Source organism: Hippopotamus amphibius, chromosome 8 (assembly GCF_030028045.1).
Source record: "Hippopotamus amphibius kiboko isolate mHipAmp2 chromosome 8, mHipAmp2.hap2, whole genome shotgun sequence".
NCBI classification, from domain to species: Eukaryota; Metazoa; Chordata; class Mammalia; order Artiodactyla; family Hippopotamidae; genus Hippopotamus; species Hippopotamus amphibius.
This window is the reverse complement of record NC_080193.1, coordinates 9,933,480-9,947,369: the sequence shown is the minus strand read 5'-3', so window position 1 is coordinate 9,947,369 and position 13,890 is coordinate 9,933,480. Positions and strand designations below refer to the sequence as shown.

Below are 13,890 nucleotides of genomic sequence, written 5' to 3'. Positions count from 1 at the left end.
TGGCTGACCCCCAGGGGCCCTCGCCTTGCCACACAAAGCCCCCCTTTCTCCCTCCCACCAGCGCGGGGCGGCCAAGTGAACAGCAGAATCCCAAGTAATTAAGCCGGCGCGCACCATCCGGGCGCCCGGGAACACTGTGGAGTTTCCCTTTTATGTTTATAGCAATTGTATGAAAATGTGCAACGCGGAGCGGCACCAGCTGACAAATGAGACGAAACAGACAGGATTCCGGGCCGGCTTTTTTCCGGGCCTGATTGGCATTAATTGTGAGCGTTTACAAAGCACAACTCGGCGCCTGACATTTGCTTCAAGCGAACGTTTCCTTCTAATAGTTTTAATGATTACAACGGGAGCTGGTGATCACTGCCGGGTGGGGAATGGGCTGCCTGGTGTTTGGCCTGGGTTCCCGCCAGGGGCCTGGCTGGCCTGTGCTCACCAGGGTCCCAGGGGTCCCACCTCCCCCTGCTACCTGTTGCAGGAGGGCTGCATCAAGCACCGGGCCTCAGGCACCAGGACCCCAGCATGTGGCCTGGAGCTGCCAGTTTATGAAGCTGATGGGGAAACCCACAGGCACAGGGACCCTGGAGCACAGCTGGGGGAACGGGAAGGATCAGCTGGCCTGGCTCTGTGGCTGGAGCGGCTAAATGTCCTCAGTTTACAAGGGACTAGGAAGGACCCCACCAAGGTAGACTGCCCTTTCCTTGCCGTGTGACCTTGACTGAATCCCTTCCCCACTCTGGGCCTAACCTTCCTCCCCTGCAATGTGAGGGCCAGGAACATAGTCAGATCAGAGTCCCGGACCCAGCTTGGGCCTCCTTCCAGCTGCATGACCTTGGGAGAGCCCCTGGCTCTCTCTGAGCCTCAGTTTTCCCCATCAGTGGAATGGAACTCATAATCCCCACAGTTTGCAGAATAGTTTCTAGACTCCAATAGAAAGGGTGTAAAAACCCTAAGTTTCTGGCCAGCCTGGAGCCTGTGTCCCATTCCCTCCCCAGAGTCCTCCAAATGCTTCACTCATTCAAGCATGCATTCACTCACTGCCTTATTCATTCAATAAGCATCAAGTGTCCTGATTAGGAACTTGGGAAGACATCAGTGAACAAAGACCCTCCCTTGAGGAGGAGATATGACAGACAGACACAGAGGCTTTTCACATGCAGTACCGCATCCACTTCTTATCCCCATTTTACAGGGGAAAACTGAGGCACAGAGAGGAAGAAACAACAGTCTGACGTCCTCCAGTTGGGATGAGGTGGTGTGGCAACAGAACCCTGGCAGGCTGCCCCAGCGGTGAGTGCTCTCAGATGACAGCCCACTCAGCCCTTCCTGAGGTCCTAAGGAGCGCTCTCATCTGCCCAGCCAGGCTGGGCACCACGGCAGGAGGCCAGGACCAATGGGAAGAGGGGAGTCTGCGAGGCCTGGACAGCCTGGGGGGAATGAATTCCTGGGGCTGCATCTCCTGGGCCAGAAATGGAAGAAGAGGTGCCTTGTCTGTGAACCCCACAGCCCCGCTCATGCCCACATTTCCACAGACACTGCGCAGTGCCCACTCCATGCTAAGTCCTGCTCTAGCAAACAGCAATAGTGAGGTGGCTGGGAAAGAGCAGCAGATACTCGGACAGCTCCATGGCATGTGCAAAGGCCCGGCTCCCAGAGAAAACCCAGTGGGCTCAGGAACTTCTGGCAGTTTGCTAAGGCCAAAAAAAGCCTCCTCTCCGCAGTCAGGCCCCATGGGGCCTGCTCACCCCTGCCCCACCTCGCCCTCTGGCTCAAAGCACACTAAAGGAAGCCCCCAGGGTGGGTCCCAGCCCCATGCTTGGCTCCAGCCAGAAAAACCCTGGCAACCGTTTCTTTTGGAGTCAGTTTCGGGGATGGGGCAGGGAGAAACAGTTTTTTTTTTTAATGGAGATTTTTTTCCCTTCTGCATATGGTGGCACAGATGGGCCCATGATCCGTAAAAACTGTCTGCAATTAAAGTCCCACTTTGCATGGCTGCGTGTCACCTGTGTGAGCCAGGAGCGCGGGCTCCGCACTGACAGGGAGGCGGGACTTGGGGCCGGGTGGGGCCATATCCTGCAAGATGGGCGGAGCCTCAGGAATCTGCTCTGGGCTCGTGGCCCGCGCTGATGGGGTGTTGAGACAGCCATGCCAGCTCCCTCTCTGAGCATCCCCCAGCCCTCGCCAGGAGTCGGAGCATGGCCAGGCAGCGGGGGCGGGGCTGGGCAGGGCTTCCCTGCCCAGCGGAGACTTGGCCAGTGACGGGTACCCCGGCTGCGGGGGTAATGAGGGTGGAGAGGGTGGCGGCAGTCACCACTCAGCCCCTGCCAGAGACTGGGGGTGGGACCCAGGACAGGCAGGAGGGTGGTCGGGCAGCGCAAGCCGTGATGCTGGTCCAGCAGGCAGAGTGCAACGCCAGGTTCAAGGCTGAGGAGCCAGAACCTCTGGCCCAGTTGGCAGAAGGGGGCTCAGGTGGTGCCAGGAAGAGCTGCCAAGGGCCAGAACTGGCTCCTTCCTCATCCCCAGGGGAACTGGCGCCACCTCCTTGTGCCAGCTAGGGAAATCGAGGCAGTCACTGAGACTATCTCAAGGGCCTGGGCTTCCCTTTGCCACACCAAGTGACTCTCTGCATTTGGAGCCTTTTCCAAGGGCTTCCACAGTGGGGGTGAGGGGCCTGCACCCCTTCCACTAGTCCTGGCCTCACAAGGCCAGCCTGCCACCCCAGCTGCCATGCGGGCATGCCAGCTTATGTGGGTTAACAAATGCAACATCTGGTTTTGGGAAATCCTGCGTTCGCCAGTAATTGTTCCCCGATGAAAAGAAATAAGGCCCCGATACCCCCTTCCCCCCACGGCCCCCTCTGAGCTGGGAAAGAAAAGTCATAAAAATAGCTTGTTATCTCACCTATCGCGGCCCCGACTGGATGTTACTGCTAATTGGGTATAACATCCTTGTCTTGTTCTCTTAGAAGCTAAATCAAGAAAGCGCCACTGCTGCGAACTAATTACATCTCCGGCCTGCAGCCTGCAGCTCGTCTCTCCCTTTACTGAGTTAAAAAATGGTCACGAACCTTCATCTTTTATCCCCCCCAAGTGCTGGGTCCAGGCTGCCTGCCGCGCCTGGCATCAAGGAGAATGGACAGCCCCGTGGGAAGGTCTAGGAGGGCTTTAGGGACAGGCAGCAGGGTCAGGGAGGCCAGGAAGCCCCTGCCCCAGGTACCTGCCTGGCTCCCTCCCCAGGCCCCCACCCCCAGGCCTGGTGTTCAACTTTCTCCAGAGAGAGGGACTCTGGCCTCTCTCCTCCTTGCAGCTGGGCCCACAGGGATGCCAGCAGCGTGTCAGTTCAGCAAGCATTTCCATTCACTGATTCATTCAACAAACATTTCTTGGATGCCTACCTACTATGTGCCAGGCAAGGTTCTAGGCTAAAGCTTCCATAGACCAGAGGTAGCCCCAAGCACCAGCTGACCTCACCCTGGGCTGTGGAGGTGTTCAATAAATACACTTTGACGGGACAGCATAATTCCTCTGCTTCAAGAGCTGCCACAGTTCCCTGCTATGGGAGGGCGAAGTCTACATGCCCAGACCACCAGTCCCCTCCACAGCCCCTCCCCTCCCACATTCCAGCCACACCCAGCCAGACACTACTCCTTCAACCTAAACACTCTTGCCTGTGGCCTCTGAGCTGCCTCTCATGCTGTTCCCTCCACCTAAAAGGACCGCCCTTCCCTTTCCCAGAAGGCCTAGCTCTGCCTGTCAGAAGTCTACCAGCCTTTAAGGCCTTGGCCTTTAATGACTCCTCCTCCAGAAAGGCTGCCTGGTGTGTGCCAGGCTGTGGACTTTGAGACATAGATTTGAATGCAAGCTCTGCCACTCAGCCGGTATGTAACCCTACTCTGCTTAATGGCTCTTAGCCTCAGTTTCCGCATCTCTAAAATGGGTTAAGACTTCTTCCAAGCAGTGCCGAGAAGCACGCCGCAGGTGCTCTGGGGAATGATGAATGAGAGGGTGCCCAGGAAGGACTTGGCTCTCAGGAAGTGCTCGATAAATGCTATTATTATTATCCAGGCTGAAAGCATCCAGAATCTGCCTGGAGTACTCCACGCTGAGCATGTGCTAGGCTGTGCAGACAAGGACATAGGTCTTTCTGGGAGCTGGAGGAAGGTAACAGACTCTCACACCTCAACAGTCCAGGATGTGGCTGAAGAACAACCCACATCCCCAGAGGAGATTCCCCAGAAATCCCTCGCTCTGGTACCCTGGTCCTCTGAACCATACAGAGATGGGCTAAATGGACCCCTGAGCTTATTGAGGCCAGGCAGGCAAGCAATCTTCAGCTCACAGACCTCACTGATTGACTGGTACCGCTTGCTTAGAGCCCTGGCAAGAATCCAAGGTCCAGGGAAGAACTCAGCAGGGGAAGAGGGCAGCAATTGATTGGCGATGTCTGCCAAGGGCACAGCAGTGTAAGGCAAGCCAGACCTGCCACAGATTTGCTATCCTTGACATTTTACAGAGGACACAGCTGAGGCCAGGCTGGAGCGGAGGGTGACTTACTCAAGGTCGTGAGCTCATAAAAGCAACAGCTGGCCCAGAACTCAGGCCCCTTAGCTCTGCCCAAGGATCCTCCCATGACAGCCCCACCCAGCCCAGTGCCCTCATAGGCAGAGGACAGGCAAAAGCTTGTGTGGATAACGAAGGGGATTCTGTTGACCTGCCATGTGGCCCTGGGCTGTCGCTTCACTGTGCTGAGCCTCAGTTTCTTCACTTATGCAACAGGGACAAAAACACCCTTCCCAGCATCTTATGAGGATTACAATGCCAAAGTGGGAAGCTTTGTCGGCCACAGAGCAGACACCAGCAGTATCCTGTGATTTGCTTAATAGGCAAAGGTGTTTAGACAGAAGTCCCCAAAGACAGAAAGTGTCTCCTCCTCCAGGAAGCCCTCCCTGGCTACTACAGCTGGAAGTAGTCATTTCCACCTCTGATTTCCTAGTGTGCTTTGAAAGACTGGGGGCCCCAGACGGCAGGGGCCATATCTGGCTTGTTCACTGCTGTCACCTCACTCCTGGCTCAGTGCCTGCACACTGTGAATTCCTGCATTGTGGCGACCTACCCACTGTGCTGTGATGGTGTGTCTGAGGCCTCACCACCTTTCAAGGCAACTGGGCTTGTTCATCTTTGCATCCCCAGCTCCTGGCAGGGAGCCTAGCAGTGAATCTCCCTGAATAAACGGATGAATAAAGAGCAAAAATAGCAGTTCCTGTTTACTGCCCACTTGCTGTCGGTTCCTGCCAAGCCTCACAGCTGCCCTCCAAAGTGGACCTCTGGCCCATCTGACAGATGAGGAGACTGAGGACACGCAGATGCTGTGGGGCAAAACCAAGCCACCACTTCATGCCTGGGGACTGCAGGCCAGGAGGCCCTGCCACCTCTGCCTCTCCCAGTGCCAAGCTCAGGCCTGGACCCTGCGGGGCAGCTGCCCCTGCCTTGGCAGCGAATCCTGGAGCAGACGGCTGGTGGCTGGACCTCCCCCCTCCTCCTCCTCCACCTCCTCCTCCGAGGCCCCCTGCCCCACAGACTCTAGGTCATTAAGTTCTGAGTCATTAAGTCCCCATCCCCAGAAGCCTGTTCACAGCCAGCCTCGGCCTTACCCCCTGACCTCCCAGGCCTTTGTCCCCTGTGCCCTCTGCACAATGGCAGGGGTTCCCAGGGCGCCAAACAGCTGCTGTGGCCGGGATGCTGGTTTGTTGAGGGGCCAGGATGACTGGCTGGGGCCTGGGCCTGAGCCCACCTAGCTCTGAAAAGCTCAGAAGAGTTCCCCCAAGCACTCCGCACACTCAAACTCATCCCACCCACAAGTCTGTGAGAAAACTGCTATTATGCCTTTGAACAAATGAGGCGAGTGAGATCCAGAGAGGTAAAGTGACTTGTCTGAGGATACACAGCCAGCGAGAATGGAGCCAGGGTTCATCCCAGTCTGCAACTCCTAAGCCTCTGCAAAGGCTGTCAGACTGACCTGCGGGCACCTAGATCATATTGTGCCCCTCCCCGTGAGACACCTTCACTGGCTTCTGGCTGCTCTTCTTCTGGACAAGTCAGGTACTTAGCACAGCACTCAAGGCCCTGAACACCCTCCTAGCTTAACTCCCTTTTACCGGTCTCTTATAAGCTCCCCCTGCCCTTCCGGTCATGCCCCTGGATCCTCAAACTCCCTCTGAGTGACACTGCCATTTGTTCCATACTGGGCAGATGTACCCAGCCCTCAGGGCCCAGAGCAAAAGCCTCCTCTGCCAGGAAGCCCTCCACAACCAGCTGCAGCTTCCCCCTCCTCAGCACGTCTCCTCCAGCCCTGCGCTGGCTCTGCCCAGAATCTGAGTCAGTTGCAGACTCACCTTACTCCCCATGGAGGCTGTGGGCCATCTGATTCCTTAGAGCTCTGCCACCCAGACAGTGGCCAGCAGGGTGCTCTCAACCAAGGCTGATGCCCACTGTTTACCAGATGGAGCCACAGAGAGGTGGGGAAGAGGGGAGCTGGCACCCACCCTTGCCCTTTCACCCTCTCCTCACTGCCCACGTTGCACCCCCAACTCTGGCCACCCACAGACCTCACACTTCTGCCCCTCCCTGGCTGTGTGACCCTGGGCAATAATGTGACCTCTCTGTGCCCCTGTTTCCTCCCTGGTAAAATGGGGGTGGTAACAGCACCTGCATTTCTTAGGGCTACAACACAAACCCTGGGAGGTACCAGACAGGAATGATTACTATTATTATGTCTGTCTACACCCCACTCCAGTGGCCAGCTCAGGAATTTAAGGGTCGGAGAGACTTAGGTCCTGACCACTTATTGGGTGTATAATTGTGGGCAAGTGGCTGATGCCTAGGGCCTCTATTTTCCCCATCTTTGAAATGGTACTAACTCCGCTCCCAGGAATGCAACCCTTACCCCCTTACCTCCCCCCACCCAATATCCGCAATCCGCCTTTTGTTCCAGGCACGCAGTAGGCACTCAGATATTTCTCAACTAACGAATCAACGGTCCAGGTGGAAGGAATCCACCCCCCTTCCAGCCTCCTCCCCCACCCCATCCCCCAGCCTCCAGCATCCCCCTCCCCACCCCCAGCCCGTGCAGACTAAAATAGTCATTAGGCAGATTTCAAAAGATGTCAGTAGCTTATAATTATAGTCGACATCCTTCTGAGATAAAAGTGATTACCTTGGATGCAAATCACTTAGCAACCAATCAGGGCGGTGGGCGGTGCCCGCGGAGGTGACCGGCCGGCGCGCAGCCCTCCTCCCGCAGCCCGCCCCGCACAGGCAGAGAAAGCGCACAATAGCTCTTGACACGCAAATGGGTTAACACAATAAAGGCGGCTCCGGCCGCTGCTGGGGGAGAGCAGCAATTCCCGGCCCGCGGGAGGTAATAAAGCGGCCCTTTTGTGCGCGCCTCCCGGTTCTCACCCCCGCCCGGAGCCCAGAGGAATCTCCGCCTGATTGAATTACCGTTCATGAATATGAGGGGCTCCGCTCGCTTCCTCCGGTTTGTGAGGGACTGGAAGGTGGAGGCGGGCAGAAGGGAGATGGAGGAGGGGGCCCGCTGGCCAGGCCCCAGGCCCCCCAGGGGCTCAGATGGGAGCCACGTGTGCTCACCACGTGGGGTGCCCTGGGAAGGTGGGTGGGAGACCCAGCACAGGCAGCTGGAAGGGTGGGCGTTCCTGCCCTGCCCTAGGGTCTTTGACCTTTGGCTCCAAGAGGGACTGGGAGAGCCATTCAGGGCCCCCCTCTGAGGATAAGGCTACCAGTGGCCACGAGAATGTGCATTCATGGAGGGCTTATGGTATGCCACCGCCAGTGCTCAGCCCTCCCTCAGTCCTTAACACAACGCTGGGCAGTGGATGCTATTATCAGCTCCTTCTCACAGATGAGGAAACTGAGGCTCAGAGAGGCAAAGCTACTCACCCAAGGTCACACAGCCAACAAGGTGGACCCACTCCACAGCCTGGCTCTTAATCACGAGCCACTGGACGTTAAGAAACCGGCCCAGTCCAGCCCCGGTCCAGAGCAACTGTGAAGCTCAGAAGGGATGGGTGGGTGAGCTTATATGGAATTAGACCTGTGAGAAGGATTACTGCGGGTGGAAGGTAGGGAGCTAACCTTGACAGAGGAGACTGCTCAGAGAGATGAGGTTTCCACACCCCTCCCCCACCCCACCGGACTGGAAGGGATGTCCAGGGTCACGGCCCCTGTCAAGGGAGCCCTCACTGGATCCTCTCCCTGCTTAAATCTCTCCCATCACCTAAACCTCCAGGACACACCCACCCCAGGGCCACCCCTTTCTCTCACACCCCAGCACTCAGGCCTGCCCCATGGCCACTCCCAATGCCCACAACACTCTTCCACTCCCTTGCCTGGCAGATCTCTGTTTGTCTTTTCTGAGAGTCACATGGCACCCCTGCTACAGGGCCCTTCCTGACCCTCAGGCTGGGTCAGGAGCCAAAGTTGTCACTGCCCCATCAACATCCTTGACCTCCCCACCAGCTGAGTGCCAACCAGGAGGGTCCCCGGGGATGGCTGAGGGCAGCCTCGTACCCCTCCCTGAGGTGAGCCCTGAGCGGCAGCTGACAAGGAGCCTAGGGCTGGCTCTCTCAACCCTTCCTGGCAGGCAGGTTTCATGCTGTAGCTTTCTTACCCCCCATGCTGGAGAAAGGGGTGCCGGGGTGAGGGGAGCAGGCTGCCCACAGGCCAGGACAGAAGCTGCTACTCTGCTCAACGCTGTCCTGTAAGTAAAAGGGAAGCAGGATTCAAACCTGGGTTTCAGTGTGGGAAGGCATCTCAGTGAGGCCAGACTCCCTCCACAGCGGAGGGCCCCTGACTCTTACAGGGACCCCTGTCCAACAAGTGGAGGTGCCGGCCTCCACCCATGGAAGGGGGTGGGAAGACCTGGGGACTCAGTTCAGAACCGAACCTCTGTGGCTGCCTGGCTGAGCACCCGTAGCCTGTCGCTTCCTCTGTCTGAGCCTCAGTTTGCTCATCTGTAAAATGGGCCACAGCACATGAGCTACTCCGAGGAGTAACTGAGATCCTGTAAAATGCCTGCTATGTAGGGGAGATGCTGGGTAAGCTGGCACTCCCTCCTGCTTGTCGCCTGGTGCTATTGCCAAGCCCAGGGAAGGGAACAGAAGGAATTGCCCGATTCTGACAGCCTCTCCCTCCGCCTTGGCTGTGGAAGTGTAAATATTCCACGGAGGACTTCCAACTGCCTGTGTTTGTGGATCTCTGGCGCGCACTCTGAGTTTGTTTCTAAACTGGGAAGCTTCTAGAGGCAGCGCAAACAGCCCTTCTGCCCACCTCTCCCGCTTCTACCCCCATCTGCCGTTGCTCTGTCCTTGGAAGCCTGTGTGTTTAACGACACCATTTCAGCTGGAAATATCACCTCCCTGCCAAGCCCCCCAAAGCAGCTCCACTGATATCTATCGACCTGTTAATCTAGCTAGAGAGCCTGCTAGGAGAACACGGGGAAAACAAATGCTTGCTGCGTAGAGACTGGGGCCTGGCTTCTCATGATGACCCCCACGCACTCCCCTCTGCTGTCACCCCATGCCGCTGAAGCAATGACACAGTTCTCTAACCTTTCTCCTAGAAATGTGATCACAGCAGTTTCACCCACATCTGACACTGGCAGCAATTGCTGGAAGGAACTTAGAAGAGGAATCAAAGAGCCAGCGGCAGAATGCTGCTCTGGGCTTTCACAAGGAACAGGGCCAGGGCTGGGGTGTGGCGGGGAAGAGAGGGCTGCTGCCTGACCTCCATCAAAGTTCACCCCCCCGCAGGGACACCTTATTCAGACCTTGGCACTGAAGGGCCTGACTTACCCTCCATTCACTTAATAAGCACCACACTGTGCTTGTCAAATCATCTTAAACACCAGAAAGGGAGTGGGGCAGTCAGGAGGTCAGGCTTGACCAAGGCCCTGTCATCTTGGGGTCGAGCAGCAGGGGGAAGTCCTGGATTGGAAGGACAGCACGCAGCAGAGCCTCTGCACCTTCCCTGGCTGGGGATGGGTCACCCCTGTTTCCCTGAGCAGAAGGAGCCTGTTTTAAGGCTGGGGGCCCACATCCCTCCAGGGACCCTGGGAACTTCAGCCTGCCGGCTGGGGTTCAGGGAGCTTTCCTCTGTAGCATCCCTTTTGAAAGCAAAAAGGTGCCCTGCTTGGGAGTCCTGGGCCCCCAGGCACTGCCAGGCTATGTGGGCAAAGCTAAACACCTGTCTTTGGGGGGAGGAGCATCCGCAGGGACAGCTGGCACCGCTGCCCTCCCCCATCCCATCGGGGCGCTGGGATTTAGGTCAGAGGACTGCAGCTGGGGGAGGGGGAAGTCTGCTTTCACCTCTCCACTACCCAAAGACAACCAGCCTCGCCACAGGTTACCATGACCCCGCCCCCTCCGGCCTTGGGTCAAGACAAGTCGCGTCGCCACGGCAACCCCAGTGACGTCAGAGGTCTGGCAGTGACGTCACGCCATGACCCCACTGGGGAACCCATCGTCCCTTCTTTGTAGGAAGGCGGCTGTAAGGTGAACCCTGCAACAGTCTAGCTTCAGAAGGCACAATCCTTAATGCAGCCACTTGCATTACCGGGACTCCACATCCTTCTCTGAGCTAATATCCCTTGAAGATTTCAGAGGCTACTTGGGAGAAGCCCAAGGTGTCCCATCCTGGGTGCTCCCCCAGCCCCTCTAAGACGCGGGAATTCCCGGAGAATTTTCGTATGATTGAACGGCTACCTTTGTCTGTTGGCTTTAGGGGTGGGTGACTTTTCCTCTCCGGCATACATCCCACCCAGGGCTCTGCCAGAGTCCTCACAACGGGCGCCCAATGTCCACTATGGCCGGCAGGCCGGTCTAGACAAGTTTGCGCGGAGGAAAGAGGCAGACCAAGGGGCCCTGCTGTTTCAGCCCAGGGCCTCTTTATTTCCAATCCCGCTGCCCCGACGCCAGACGGTGCCCCCAGCTTCACCCCGGAACCCCCGGCCCCGGGGAACTCACCGAATCAGCCAGGCCGTCGAAGGGCACCAGGTCTCAGCGGCTACGACTCTCCGCTCGCCGGGTCGCAGCCATGCAGAGGTGGCAGAGGCTGCCCGAGGAAGCCCCCTTTGGGGGCCGATGCCTCTCTCCGGGTGGGAAGGGACGCTGTCGGCGAGGTCGATCCAGGCGCCGGCCCGCGCCGTCCGAAGTCCGGGGTGGGGGTTCTCTCGGCTCAGCGGGGGTCGTGCCCGCCCGGGACCCGGGCCGCGCGGGCGCTCAGGCGGCGCATCCTCGCCGGGGCCTGTGCTCACCGCGTCCGGCGGGCGGCGCTGCGCCTCCCCTTGGGGTCCAGCTCAGGGCTGCAGCTCCCCGGGGCGCCCTCTCTGCCCGCGCCAGGAGCCCGGCGGCCGCGGCCCCTCTCGCCGGCCCCCGCTGCAGCCTGTCTTTGTTGCTTCCCCTCGCTCGACCGCCCGCCCGTGGCTTGCAGCCCCCCGGTTCGCCCGAGGGGGTGCGTGGGGGGTGGTCTCCTCGGAGGCTGCAGGCACCTGCAGCAGCCCGGCTCCTCGCCGGGCATGCACCGGCCCCCGCAGGTTGCAAAGAGCGGCGGCGAGAAGGCACCGGCCCCTCCTCCTCCTGCTCGGAGCCCCGGGTGTGGGGGGAGGGGAAGCCGGAGAGCAGCGGCAGCCGCGGCGGCGGCAGCGGGCGGTGGAGGCTCGGCTGCAGCCCCGGGGGCCTTGGCGCCGAGAAATAACCGGTCCAGGTGGCGCCGGGCGGATGCGGGGACGGCCCGGAGGATGGTGCGCTGGGCGGGCGAGCTCTCGAGCCGCAGCAGGGGCGGCGTGCGCCGGGCTCTCACGCTCCCATGGCCCCGGGCGGCGCGCAGGGGCTCCCGGGGCCTCAGCCTCACGCCGCCTGGCGCGCGCCGGCGCTCGCCTCGCCTCTGGCCCGGGTGCCGCGCGCCGCGCCCCACAGGCGGCGTGCCCGGCTCTTCGCCTCCCCCGGGTGCCGCGCAAGGCCTCTCGGCGGAGCCGCCGGCCCGGCTGTCCTGCCCGCTGCTCCGCTCTGGCCGGACTGACAGGCGCTAGCGCCGGCAGCCGCCGCGGCGTCTCGCCCCCCGCCCGCCCCCTGCGGTCTGGTCCAATCAGCGGCGGTCGAGAGGCGGTTACCAGGGTGACGCGGCGCCGCGTCCTGCGGGGGGCGGGGCCGGGGGCCGCCACGCGCGCTTTTCGCGGCAAAATTCAAAGGCCGGCAGGGCGGCTCTCCAACCTCCTCCCCCGAGCTGGGGCGAGGCGGGGCCTCCCGTGCGAGGACTGCCACTCCCGGCATACAACGCGCCGTCGCCGGTTGTCGGGGCCCCAACTGGGGGCGCAGGGCATGCTGGTACTTGTAGTCTCTTTGTCGGGAGCCAAAGGTGGAAAATTGGTATCATTTTGAGCGCGTATTTGGTAGCACAAGATCGGTGCACTGTCTACATTGTTTCACGTAATTTTGGAAACAGCCCAATGAGGAATTTGTTTAAAATAGCAAAAATAATACAAGAAGCTAACATGTGTAACCAAGTACTTTACCTAATCCTCACACACGACCCTGAGAGATAGGTATTATCACCTCCATTTTACACATGAGAAAGCTGATATAGCAGGTACTATTATACTCCCAACTGATAGAGACAATTAAGGCTAAGAGATATGAAGTGATACGCCAGAGTGTTTTGCCTCGGTTCATATTGATAGCAGTGCTGGATTTTTGGCATCACAGCTTAAATCTGTGGAGCACTAACTATGTAAGCAGGCCCCGTGCTCACTGTAAGCTTCACCTCACGGGATCCTCACCACACACGTGGGAGGTAGGCACCGGTATCCCCCACCCCTCCACTTAACGTATGGGGAAACTGAGGTGCAGTACCCCCTGGGGTCCAAATTTTGACTCCATCAAACTATAGGCACCTTACCTTTTACTTTCTAAGTATCTTAATAGGTTCTCATTTGTTCTGCCTGATAGCCCGCAGGTTGGCCCATTTAGCGGATCATTTTACAGCTGGAGAAATTGAGCCCTGGGAGGGACATTTCCCTCAGTTGCCCTGCGTCCATCGCACAACAAACTGAGAAGCCAGCTTTCCCGGAGAGATCTCAGGATCCGTAAAGAAATGCAAAGCAGCAGGCAGAACTCCTCCTACCACACCCAGGCTGTGTCTGTGTGACCCCCACCCCTATTCCACCCCATACTCCTCCTCCTCGCCCCCCACCCCAGGCCCCCAGTCCCACAAAACCTGGGTGGGATTCTAGCCCTGGGCTTGTGGCCTTAGACATTTATCTTCATGGCTCTGTGCCACAGTTTCTTGCCTGTGTATCATAATTCCTACCTTACAGGTCGGTGTGAGGGCAGAGTGAGTTATTGCCTGGAAAGGACTCAGAACACAGTAGGTGCTCAGTAAATGCCAGCTGTGGACATTCAGACATGGAGGGCTCTGGAGACCCTAGTGAATGCACCCAGTGGGATGAGCTGATTACAGCCGGGCCCTAGCCTACTTCCAGGAGCCAACCCACACCTACCCAGAGCCTGGGAGAGGCGCCTGCGGGAGAGCTCCAGCGCCGGCCCAAGTAGGCCACCCGCCGCCTTATCTAGGACAGAAGCTGGCCCTGTTTCAGGCCGCCCGCCACGCGCGCCGTTCCCAGCAGCTCCCTGTCTCGGTGCCCCGCTCTATTTCTCCCCGCCCGCTGCCCCACCCAAACCTCCGGGAGTTCTCGGGTGGGGGAGGGGATTCACCTGGACAAGTGATCCGGCCACCAGCTGCTTCAACTCCTGGGCCAGCCGCCAGAGCTGCCAGTGACGTCAGGGTGGGTTGCCCAGGCGACCTGCCGGGTGGACTCGGG

General features: G+C 58.8%; 1 protein-coding gene across 1 annotated transcript in view; it reads right to left on the bottom strand.

Moving 5' to 3' along the window:
* The window catches only part of FAM222A (family with sequence similarity 222 member A), a 57,767-nt gene extending 46,595 nt beyond the window's left edge, over positions 1–11,172 (bottom strand). The window contains exon 1 of the mRNA XM_057746973.1: positions 11,039–11,172. The gene's annotated coding sequence lies outside the window, so the exon portion shown is untranslated. The remainder of the gene's footprint in view (positions 1–11,038) is intronic.
* Between the last annotated feature and the right edge of the window lie 2,718 nt (positions 11,173–13,890).